Source organism: Cricetulus griseus (assembly GCF_003668045.3).
Source record: "Cricetulus griseus strain 17A/GY chromosome 1 unlocalized genomic scaffold, alternate assembly CriGri-PICRH-1.0 chr1_0, whole genome shotgun sequence".
NCBI lineage: Eukaryota > Metazoa > Chordata > Mammalia > Rodentia > Cricetidae > Cricetulus > Cricetulus griseus.
The window spans coordinates 107,007,490-107,018,279 of record NW_023276806.1 but is presented as its reverse complement, the minus strand read 5'-3'; positions in this window follow the sequence as shown (position 1 = coordinate 107,018,279).

The following is a 10,790-nucleotide window of genomic DNA, read 5'->3' as shown; positions in this document are numbered from 1 at the left end:
TGAATTAAATGAGCCATGCAATTCATCACTGTCCTTAAATCCACAAACAAACCTACTTATAAGTTCACAATGTAGTCACAAATACGCTACAGTGTCATAAAATTCATGATATATGTACAAGTCATAAGTAGCAAATCACAACTGAGATAACTTTATTGCAACATACACATTTGCCCATATTTTTATGACTGTTTCTATTGACATTCTGCTTTTTTCATTGAGTTCGGTTGAATCACAGTAAAATATCTGTAAGTTGCGGAGGAGAAAAAGAGAAAGATGATTACTTTATAGTAGATAACATCCTGAAACAACATACAAATTTTATTTCATGATAGTTGAACCAAAGATATATGCTAAAAACAAGGCACTAATAATTTTACTCAAGGAAATGAAGTTGATAAAATATTCAAAATGCCACCGAAAAAAAGTGTAGTTTCATTTGCTCTACGTTTCTACCAGAAGGAATTTGACAGAAATATGTGTTTAAAACAATTAATCATCAATCATGTTTTCTATGCTGGCATTCATCAACTTGTGGGACACCCTGTTTGTCTTCTCATCATCTTTGAGGCTTAGGTTTTCATAGAGATATTGCCAAAATGCTCTTCATGTAAATGAACCATATGGGAGAAGTTTACAGTGTTGCCAAGGTATTGCTAAGGCTTGTTCCAGGTAGAAAGTTTGCTCATTACACTGGTGTTTCTTACCTAAGAGAAAGTTACTCTAAAGCAGTGCTTTAAAGTGCAGTCCAAATGTTCTGTTTGCAAAGCACAGTACCACTGATATTCTTCTGTTACTACAGCCTTTTGCTCATGGTGACCTCATGAGCTAACTGGTGTGTCAGAGAATGAATTTATTAAAGACTTTATTTTGTAGTTCTCATACAATTATTTCATTGAGTATTGTAATTTTTTCTGAGTGAATTTGGTATCTTCTTGTTTATTTTAATTTGACAATAAATGTTGTAATTTTACTATTGTAATGTGTTGGTTTTCAACATCAATAATTTGTTATTTACCAATTTTTATTTACTTATTTTATGTTTTGTATATATACAAACTGCTGATTTTGTATATATACAACATGTTTTTAGGCCTCACCATTTTGGATTACCAAGTAGTGGCTTCATTTCTGGAGAAGACTAGTTCTCCCTCTCTCAGCATACGTCAATTTCCTATAACTCTTCATCTACCAGTGGAGCCTTGTGAGATTCCCTCAAACACACTGGCATATAGTATGGTATTGTCATTGTGCTGGTCTTGTTTAGGTGACTATATTGTTACTATTTCATGTGTGTAATATACATATATAATACGTTGATATGTTCCTATAACAATGTTTACATTCTTTCTAATACAATAGCTTAAAGTTTTCTTTCACACCAAACAATCTCCATAGCCCCTTTATTAACTTTCTAATGCTGTTGTATCAGAGGCTGTAGCTATCTATTCATGTTTGATTTAGATATTTTTCTATTGTCCTAGTTCATACAGATATTTGCAAATTTTACATTGTTTAAAAACAATTAGCTTACTTATTTCCTGTATTTGTAATGCAATTTTTATTTCATTTGGGGACTGTTTTCTCAAATGATTTTGTAATCTTATTTGATAAATCAATTATTAAGAGAGTTGATAAAGCAATTACCAATTTTGGGCCTTTGTTTAGGGATTAGTAGATTTTACTAAATTGGATGGTTTTACAATGAGCTGCATGAACTCACAGACATCTCTGAGGATGTGGACAGCCATAGACGAGAAAGGAAATTTTGGTGGTACTTAAGTATTATACTATTCAAAAGCAATGGCAGATAAAGTGTAATCCCAAACAAATCTCCCAAGGCATTCGTCAGAGACCACCATCCTAAAGAGTCATTGGAACCATAGACAGTAATATGTCTAAATGCTTCCTTATTAGGGGGTTTCACAGGAAATAAAGCAATGGTGAGTTACAGGCCCAATAATGATGTTCAGGACTTTTGAATAAGTATTATGTTCTTTTTAGCTCCACATTTATGAAGACTGATAAGTTTGTGACTATTTTGGGGTTTGGCACAGAGAATTCTCTGTTTTTATATTTCCTTACTGAACACTGTTGAGGTGCAATGATGGGTATTAAGAAGCATTGGAATATGCTACTGAAATGGATCTAATAAGGGTTTTTCTGATTTCATTACTCCAATCATTGAACTCAATTCCCTCCTGATTTGTTATTTCTTCTTTATTTTTTCTCAACATTTTTACTCAAATAATTTTTGTTACTATTTGCTTTTAGCTAGTTTGGATGCCATTCATAAATTTCTATGAAAATTTCTAAGAATGAATAATATTTTGAAGATATCCATATAGCAAAATTACAAGACCATATTCTTGCAAATGTAAATTTCACCTGCATAACTATGGCAAAAATACTTAAATAAATAAAGTCAATTATATATTAGGGAAAATATTTATAAGCTATGCAAAGAAGGCAATCTTAGAAATGATACCATTTCTTTGTTTCATTGTGGATTTTAGTTTATGTCTCTGTTAAACACTATCTTTATCAAGGTCTTCAGTTTCCTTATATACTCAATCACACATTTTAGCTTGAGTAGATTTATGAAGAATTTGTTTGTTTCCAAGGAGCTTATTGCTTGGAGAAAAGTTGAGATTTTGAAAAGGAAAAGTAGATGTTTTAGTCCAGTTTGACAGGTCTATTATACTTCAAATTGAGAAATAATGATTCATGAGGTTCCTTGGATTCTCAGAAACTACCTACATGCTTAGCACACACAGACAAAAAGCTTCAGGGAACTAATTTCCTACTATGATTGTTTTTCCATTGCGAATAAGAGAGATTTTCATTTTAACCAATGAAAGAGAAATATCTACTATTACTATGAAATCCACCTCTTTTAAAAGCACAAATGTCACATTGAGGATGTAGTAATGCAAGTCCACAGTGTGACTAATTTTCATGTGTTAACCAACACAGTGAGTTCTTATGGTAAGCAAATGAAATAGATAATGTAAAATACCATATTTTCAATGACGATCAGGAGGAGCACTAGGTCCTTGAATAGAATACAGTAGCACTGGTAGTCAGCTTCGAATCGACTGTTCTTCGAAGTTCACTGTGTGAAGAAACTGGTTAGTATTATGTGTCTCTAAAAGTCACCATTGTTAAGACTTAGTATTTACCTTAATTAGTTGTGGTACAATTTCTGTATACATCATTTATTTATTAAGAATGTGAAACACACAATAACAGCTGATCTGAAGAAGGGGGAGCTCTTGGTCACCAGACTGATAGCTGGGAAATCCACATGGGTTTGATCCAGAACCTATGAACGTGGGTGTCAGTGAGGAGACCTCAGAAATCTATGGGTCCTCTTGTGGTAGATCAGTACTTATCCCTAGCATAGGAATGGACTTTCAGAGTCCATTCCATATAGAGGGATACTCCCTGAGCATAGACACAAAGGGGTGGGCCTAGGCTCTCTCCCAATGGATATGACAGACTCTGAAAACCCCCTATGGAAGGTCTAATCCTCCCTGGGAAGCAGAAATGGTATCTGATAGGTAGGGGTTTACTTGGGGGGGGGGACAGGGGAGGAGAGAAGGGAGAAGAAACTGGGATTGACATGTAAAAACAATCTTGTTTCTAATTCAAATTTAAAAATTGAAAAAAAATGAAAAAAAAATACAAACATGTAAAAAATATTACTATGCCACAATGAATTATAGGGAGCTCAGTAGAAATATTCAATAACAATAATGATAATAATAAAAAATGACTCAGAGATTTTATTAGTAAACGATGAAGTATAATACTAAGCTTCACACAAACTATTTGAAGTGGTGATATCTGACTTGTTAACATTAAGGATTTGAAGAGATTGAATAAATTAGTTTATTCATGCTAAGGAGGTGAATTACTAATAAGCTTACTCCAAAACATTCTATTCTACATCACAGGGTGTGGAGGCCACACTTCCTGTGATTCCCTGCTCTCTCTCTCTCTTAGCACCATTCCTTGCAGAGAGAGTTGTAAATATGAAGCAGAAAGACATATTCATCTTGTGCTGAATCTCTGTTTGCAGAATGCAGCTTTTGTAGCTTTGCAGTGTTTTCAGGGCACACCCCTAGATGTGTCTTGGTGGGTGTGAAACTCTGTGGTCACTTTCCACATCCCTGAAATATTAGAAAGAATGTTACATAAACTGAAAGCAACATTCAATCACTTATGTTCTTGGTTTGGATGATTTTAGGTTAGGAATCTTTAAAGACGTCTTTTCTTGCATTCTATCTTTTGTAGATAGCTATATTGGATAGATTTCTGATGGCTAGGTCAATCAAATTTAATTGAAGTATATTAGGATTATTCTAGGAAACAGGTATAAAACCAAACCTTGTATTCATATTCAATTTTATTTATTTTGAAGGTAGTACATTATCATACAAAAATAGCTATCAGATTCTTTGACTTATTGAAATAATACAATATTTATAGTTTAAAGTTCCCAGGGATAAAGTAGCAGATATATCATCTATGTATCTGATATGGATTATACTTTCTTATGTATAACGATTCATTGCAGTTGTAGATTCCTATAATCCATTTTGTTACATATATAAGGGTCAAGTAGATCTTGCAGCTATGTCACAACATGAATTTACTGAAAGAGATGACATTCTTCATTCTCATGTTGGAATATATTACCAGTTATATAGAGAAGATTTTAGGTGATCACTAAATGAGTACTATAGCAGAAGTAGTGGTTACTACAGTTAGGGGGAAGATTGCTGTGTCCTATTTATGAGAAAGCATGTAGGAAACTGTCCATTCAGAAATCTATATCTGTAGCTAATGTATTTTTATGAAAAGAAAGATTTTATGTCTGCTGTAAAATCATGTTTTCTTTTTTGTTCATATCAAGCCCACAAACTGCATATCCTGCTGTATTGAAAGGTAGATTTTTTTTGGTCACAGAGTTATAACTCAATTTAAGTCTGTCCTCAGTGGGATTGTTACAGATGACTTTATTAGTAGGGAAAGAGTAGGAACTATAAAATTAAAAAGAAGACATTTGGAAGGATTTAAATTAGATCAAAGTATGTAAAATGTCAAAGTCTATGGAGAATGCATTCTCTTCAGAAGAAAGTTTTAATGACCCTAATCCAGATATCAGCCCTTATTAAAATGCCTGCAGATTGCCATTTTTAAAAGAGATATTGCTGGGGAAAGCAAAGCACCCTAAAGGGTATATTCAACCAATTTTAAACAGGGCTATATCTATTAAATAAATATTAATAATGGAAGAACATTGAAGCAGAAAGATAACAAAATTAATCATTCCATAAAATGGTAACATCAACAAACACAAAAGAACCTAAATCCATGAGTAAACTGATTTTTTCTAAGGAAATTGGCAAAATATAACAAAAGAAATGTTCTAAATAATATTCAGTATATAAATAGTATAATGGAGACATGTGGCTACATAATATTAATTATGAATCAAAATTAATAATGTTACATGCTAAAATCAATAAATAAAATATATGAAGTACAAAGCACTTCACAAATGATTTTTCTTAAGAGGTAATTTAAAAGGTATTTAATGGTTGCAATCAGTAAAAGAATATGCAATATCTTTAAAAGAAAGCATCTTATTTCTATTAAAATCTGATAAATAAGACCCAAATAAGTACAATTACACAATCTTGATTGCACATATCATAACACTCTCCTTACTGATGTTTCTTTCTAAAAGTAACCAGGGTGATGTTAATTGGAAAATGTCCTGACAGACAACATGTAGTTATTGATTTCTGAGTTGATATAATCTTGAATAAATTTCGATGGTCAATAAATTCTTACAGGAGCAAAAATATGTTTCTGGCTTAAACGAAAAAAATATTCCAAGGCATCGAGGCAGAGAGAAAGAAGTATGCAGGCATGAACCAAAAATAAATAAATAAAAGAAGAGAAAATCATTAAAACAGCAAAGTCCAAAATGTTCCTTGTTTTTCTAAGAGACTATGCCCATCTGGGTGTGATGGCAAATGTAGGAGCGATAGGTAGGCTGGACCTCTTGTTTTCAGATTTTTTGTTCTTGACACCCATGCTTCAGAATAGTATCATATTATCATTAAGCTGGATAAGATTAAAACAAAGTTGAATAAGGACAAGTACACTTTTCTAAGTCTAACTAGTATGAATACAAGTGTATAAGGAGTGGATCAGTTGGTGAAATGGTGTTTATGTAAGTTTGCAGACTTGAGTTTAGATCCCCAGAACCTACATAAATCTGAAAGTGGTGTCATAAGCCTGCAGTACTGTCACTGTGGTGGCATAGACAGGAGAATCCCTGAGATTTACTGGGAAGACAGTACAGTGTAATCAGTAAGCTTTGAGAAACATGTCTTAATGATAATAATATAAAAATATATAAAATTAAACACTGTATTAATTAAACAGAGTGATTCATTATGAGTCACCAATAATGCACAGCTTTTGGACTAACAAAAGAAGTGAAAATACTTCCCATCAGTGTAATTTAACCAAGAACATTTTCAAATTTGAAATCTCTACTTCATGCTCTCTAAGTGTGCAATATGTCTGTGTTTGTGTGTGTGTTTAAGTCCACTGTGTAACTGTATATACTTGTATATCATGGCACTGTTTGTGTCTGTCCCTGACAAAAGGCTTTTTTGTGAATTTTTTGAACAGCATAGACTGCATCACATGGCAGGGAAAAACGAGGATGATTTTACAGAAAACTTTTAAATCATTGAATCAAAATGACATCAACTGACACAGATTAAGAAAAAAAGAAAATTGAGGCAGAGGCAGGTGGATCTCTGTGAATTCGAGACCAGCCTGGTCTACAAGAGCTAGTTCTAGGACAGCCTCCAAAGCCACATAGAAACCCTGGCTCCAAAAACCAAAAAAAAAAAAAAAAAAAAAAAAAAGAATGAAAAGAAAGAAATAAAGCAAATTAACAACAACAACAAAAATCTACAAAGTTCTTATCAAGAAATATCCAAACGTATTTATAATTTAGGGTAAACTTTCATTTCATAAGAATGCTCTCAACCTTTATTTTTGGTGCTTCCAACAAATGATTATTAGAACATGCTTGCCATCCTCTGAGGTAGAAGCATGAAGGGGTACATAATTTAAGATTACTGCTAGACATTACCTTTGGTTGAATAAATTGATTATATGGGATAGACAAGACATAAAGTTGGATTGTTACACTGTTCTCTTCAATGCAATTTAAACACTTGCTCAGGTCAGCTGTTTCTTCTACATCTGGACTGACAGCAGGGGAACCTGCATAGGACCAAACTAGGCCCTCTGAGTTTGGGTGACACCTGTGTGGCTTGGACAGTCTGTAGGTCCACTGGCAGTGTGGCCATATTATATCCCTTGTGCTTGTACTAGCTTTCTGGAGCCCATTATCTTTGTGTGTGTTTGAATGGCATTGGTCCTCCTACAAAGTGATGTATCAGACTTTGTTGACTCACCATGGGAAGTCTTACCCTCTCTAAGGAGTGGATGGGGAGTGGGGTGGGAGAAATGGAGGAAGTGGCAACTGGAATTGTCATCTAAAATAAGCAATATTGTTTCTAAAATAAAAAGTTAAAAGCATGATAAACAAACAGGCTGAATATAAAGGATAACAGACTTAAGTTTTAAGTGATCTCAAGGCAGAGGATCAACTCTTGCTGTGAGGCATAACAAAAGTTCCTGTTGCCTAAAGTGCCAGAGATAGTCTTGTCATAATGCACTGTCGCAAACCATCTTATATTTTCCACAAAACGCTTTACATGTGCTTCTAATTATCACACCCAGGTATACACACATTCATGTGCATCTAAACACACATGAACATACATGGACACATATGCATGCATATATCATATATATACAAAACAATTTGAATGTAGATTCTTCCTGTCTTACAAGGATGACATTCCCTTATAGACCTGTAAAATGTATTTATTTGTGATTGAAAATGTACTTTGCACATCTACCTATTTATTTCTGTTTAAAACTACTAATTTTTCAGCTGTTTTAAGTAACTAAAACACCAACAACTATGCCTAACTTACTCTTACTGGATCCACAAAGCGCAAGAACACTGTTAACTGAAGAGTGATTATAATGATGCAGTCAAAGAGTGAGGTGAAACACGGACATAGATTTAGTGTTTATGTGTAAGTAAATGCTGTGTATAATTGAGATTGCACTATCCCTTCCCTTCTCACAGTGGATTGGAAAGCATAACCCTTTGTATGCTAATAAAATTGTAGCTAATATGCCGGGCGTTGGTGGCTCACACCTTTAATCCCAGCACTCAGGAGGCAGAGGCAGGCATATCTCTGTGAGTTCAAGGCCTCCAGAGTGAGTGCCAGGATAGGCTCCAAAGCTACACAGAGAAACCCTGTCTCGAAAAACCAAAACTAACTAACTAACTAACTAAATAAATAAATGTAGCAAATAGCCTAAGTAAAATGTTAAAAATATAATTCATTATTAGTCAACATATTAAGTAATATTTATTAAGAAGTACTTTTATGTAAATACAAGTATCACTATATGTTAGAGTATATTGGCTTGGTCATTATTTTCATTGATATATATATATATATATATATATATATATATATATCATATGAAAAGCATAATTTTAAATACATTCTCTCTATATACATGGGTATACTTTAAATACCTCAGGTCATTCACGAAAATCATTAAATTAGTCCAGATCATAGGCATGGTTGTAAACAAATGCAGCAATTTCTATCTATACTTGCATAAAATAAAAATGATAAATAAAATGTGGCCTAAAATGATAATGACATTCATTTTTATATAGCAAATATAAAACAAGGACATTCTCTAATTCTAATATAAGTTATTATCTTTGTGTTAATAAGTTGGGTAGAATCTAGGAATAAATATGCTATTTCATTTGATTATGCATATCCAATATGAACACTCATGCTTTCCAACTTATGGTGTTGTTATGACAAGGACAAACATAATGTGTAACTATCACTAGTTGAACTTACATTTAATGAATATCCTCAACAACAGAGCATTGGATAGTTTTGGCTGCTAACTCTCTTGTTCACGTGGCTCACTAGAAGATGCAGTTCCTTCCCACTTAATATTAAAACAACATTATTTAATATACTTCTCTTTAGAGAAAGACCAAAAATTCAAAGTACAAAAGTTGAAATATCCACCATAAATAGGGAACCATGGAATGTTATACAGCATAAACATATGTGATGTCTATAGAAGACATAATCTTCACCCAAGTGCCTTTTTACCCTTACTATTAACAGATAAATAATCACATAAAGGACAAATTGCATTGCAGATTACTTACATTGCTTTCCACACTGAGATGGGTTGCAAACACTGAATTATATCTAAAGTTTGAAGAACTGGGTTAAGTAAAGCAAGCAAGATTATATCCTGTACATCTTCTCCATGATGTCAAGAAAAAGAGACACCTCTTCATATTAGTGACACTATAGTTAACATAACCATGAGAGGGTTAATGAAGAACAATCAAGGACAAATAATTGAATGGCTTGATTTAAACATAGGATCCAAGGTCTGGGAGTCTTTACAGTTGTTTATGTGCTGTGTAATAATATTTTTGTACACTGTGAAGACATGCCACTCAGAATGGTTTAATAAAAATCTGAATGGCCAATAGGTAGGAAGGAATTTCATGTCAGAGAGGATGCTGGGAAGAAGAAGGAGGAGTCTCTAGTCAGAGAGGGAGCAAGACATGCACAAGGACTGGAAAATGGGTTAATTTAGGTTATAGGTGCTAGTTGGACAAGCCTAAATTATCAGCCAGGCTTTTGTCATTAATAATAAGTCTCCATGTGGTCATTTGGGATCTGGCACATGGGAAAGAGAAAGACTTATTACATTTATGCAGATAAGCTTCATGATTAAATCAAATAAAGAAGTTGAAATTTTAATGAATTTAAATGAAACTTAAATATATGAAAGAAGAAAACAAGCAATATAAGCTGCATGATTGAAAGGGAATTCATGTAAGCCAATGCTCTTACATTCTTGAGTTCCTTATAGCTATCTGAGTCTTTCTCAGTTTGACTGGGATGGATAGAAACACATCATCAAACCCACACTGGATGACAGGACTGTATATGAGAGAACCCTAAAACAAACCAAACAGAAGGTTAAAATGCATGTCCTGATCAAAATGTGGCCAGGCCTCTCTTGAGGTGACATCTTTACCCTCATTATGTTCTTAATGCCAGATCACAGGAACTGAAATGGTGCACCAGGTAATCTCAGCCTCAAAGTTAATTCAGAAATTCAATTTAGAGGATATTTAAGAAGAAATCATCTCTTGTAATATTTTACTTAATTCCAAGCCATAATATTGCCAGGCTGGTGGGTTGTATTACTTTGTTTTGTCTAATTGACAATAACTTAATCCAAATAAACATGATCATATTTGATGCTTCAAGATAATGTTTCCTAATATTCCTAACCTAAGTCCAATGGAAAGAAATTATGTTTTTATGCTAATGATAATTCCATGAAATTCTTTAAAGTTAATACTAATATCATCTGACTAGTACCCCCAAATCCTCCTTTCATTAAGTAATGATGAGATTATTTAGGAGATGTGACCATTCAGTTACCAGTAAAATGATAATGTGAGGTGTGAATCCTTAGATAACAGGATAACAGCTTGAAGTGGGGTTTTAGTGTTGATAAGCTCAAGAGAGTGGAGCCCT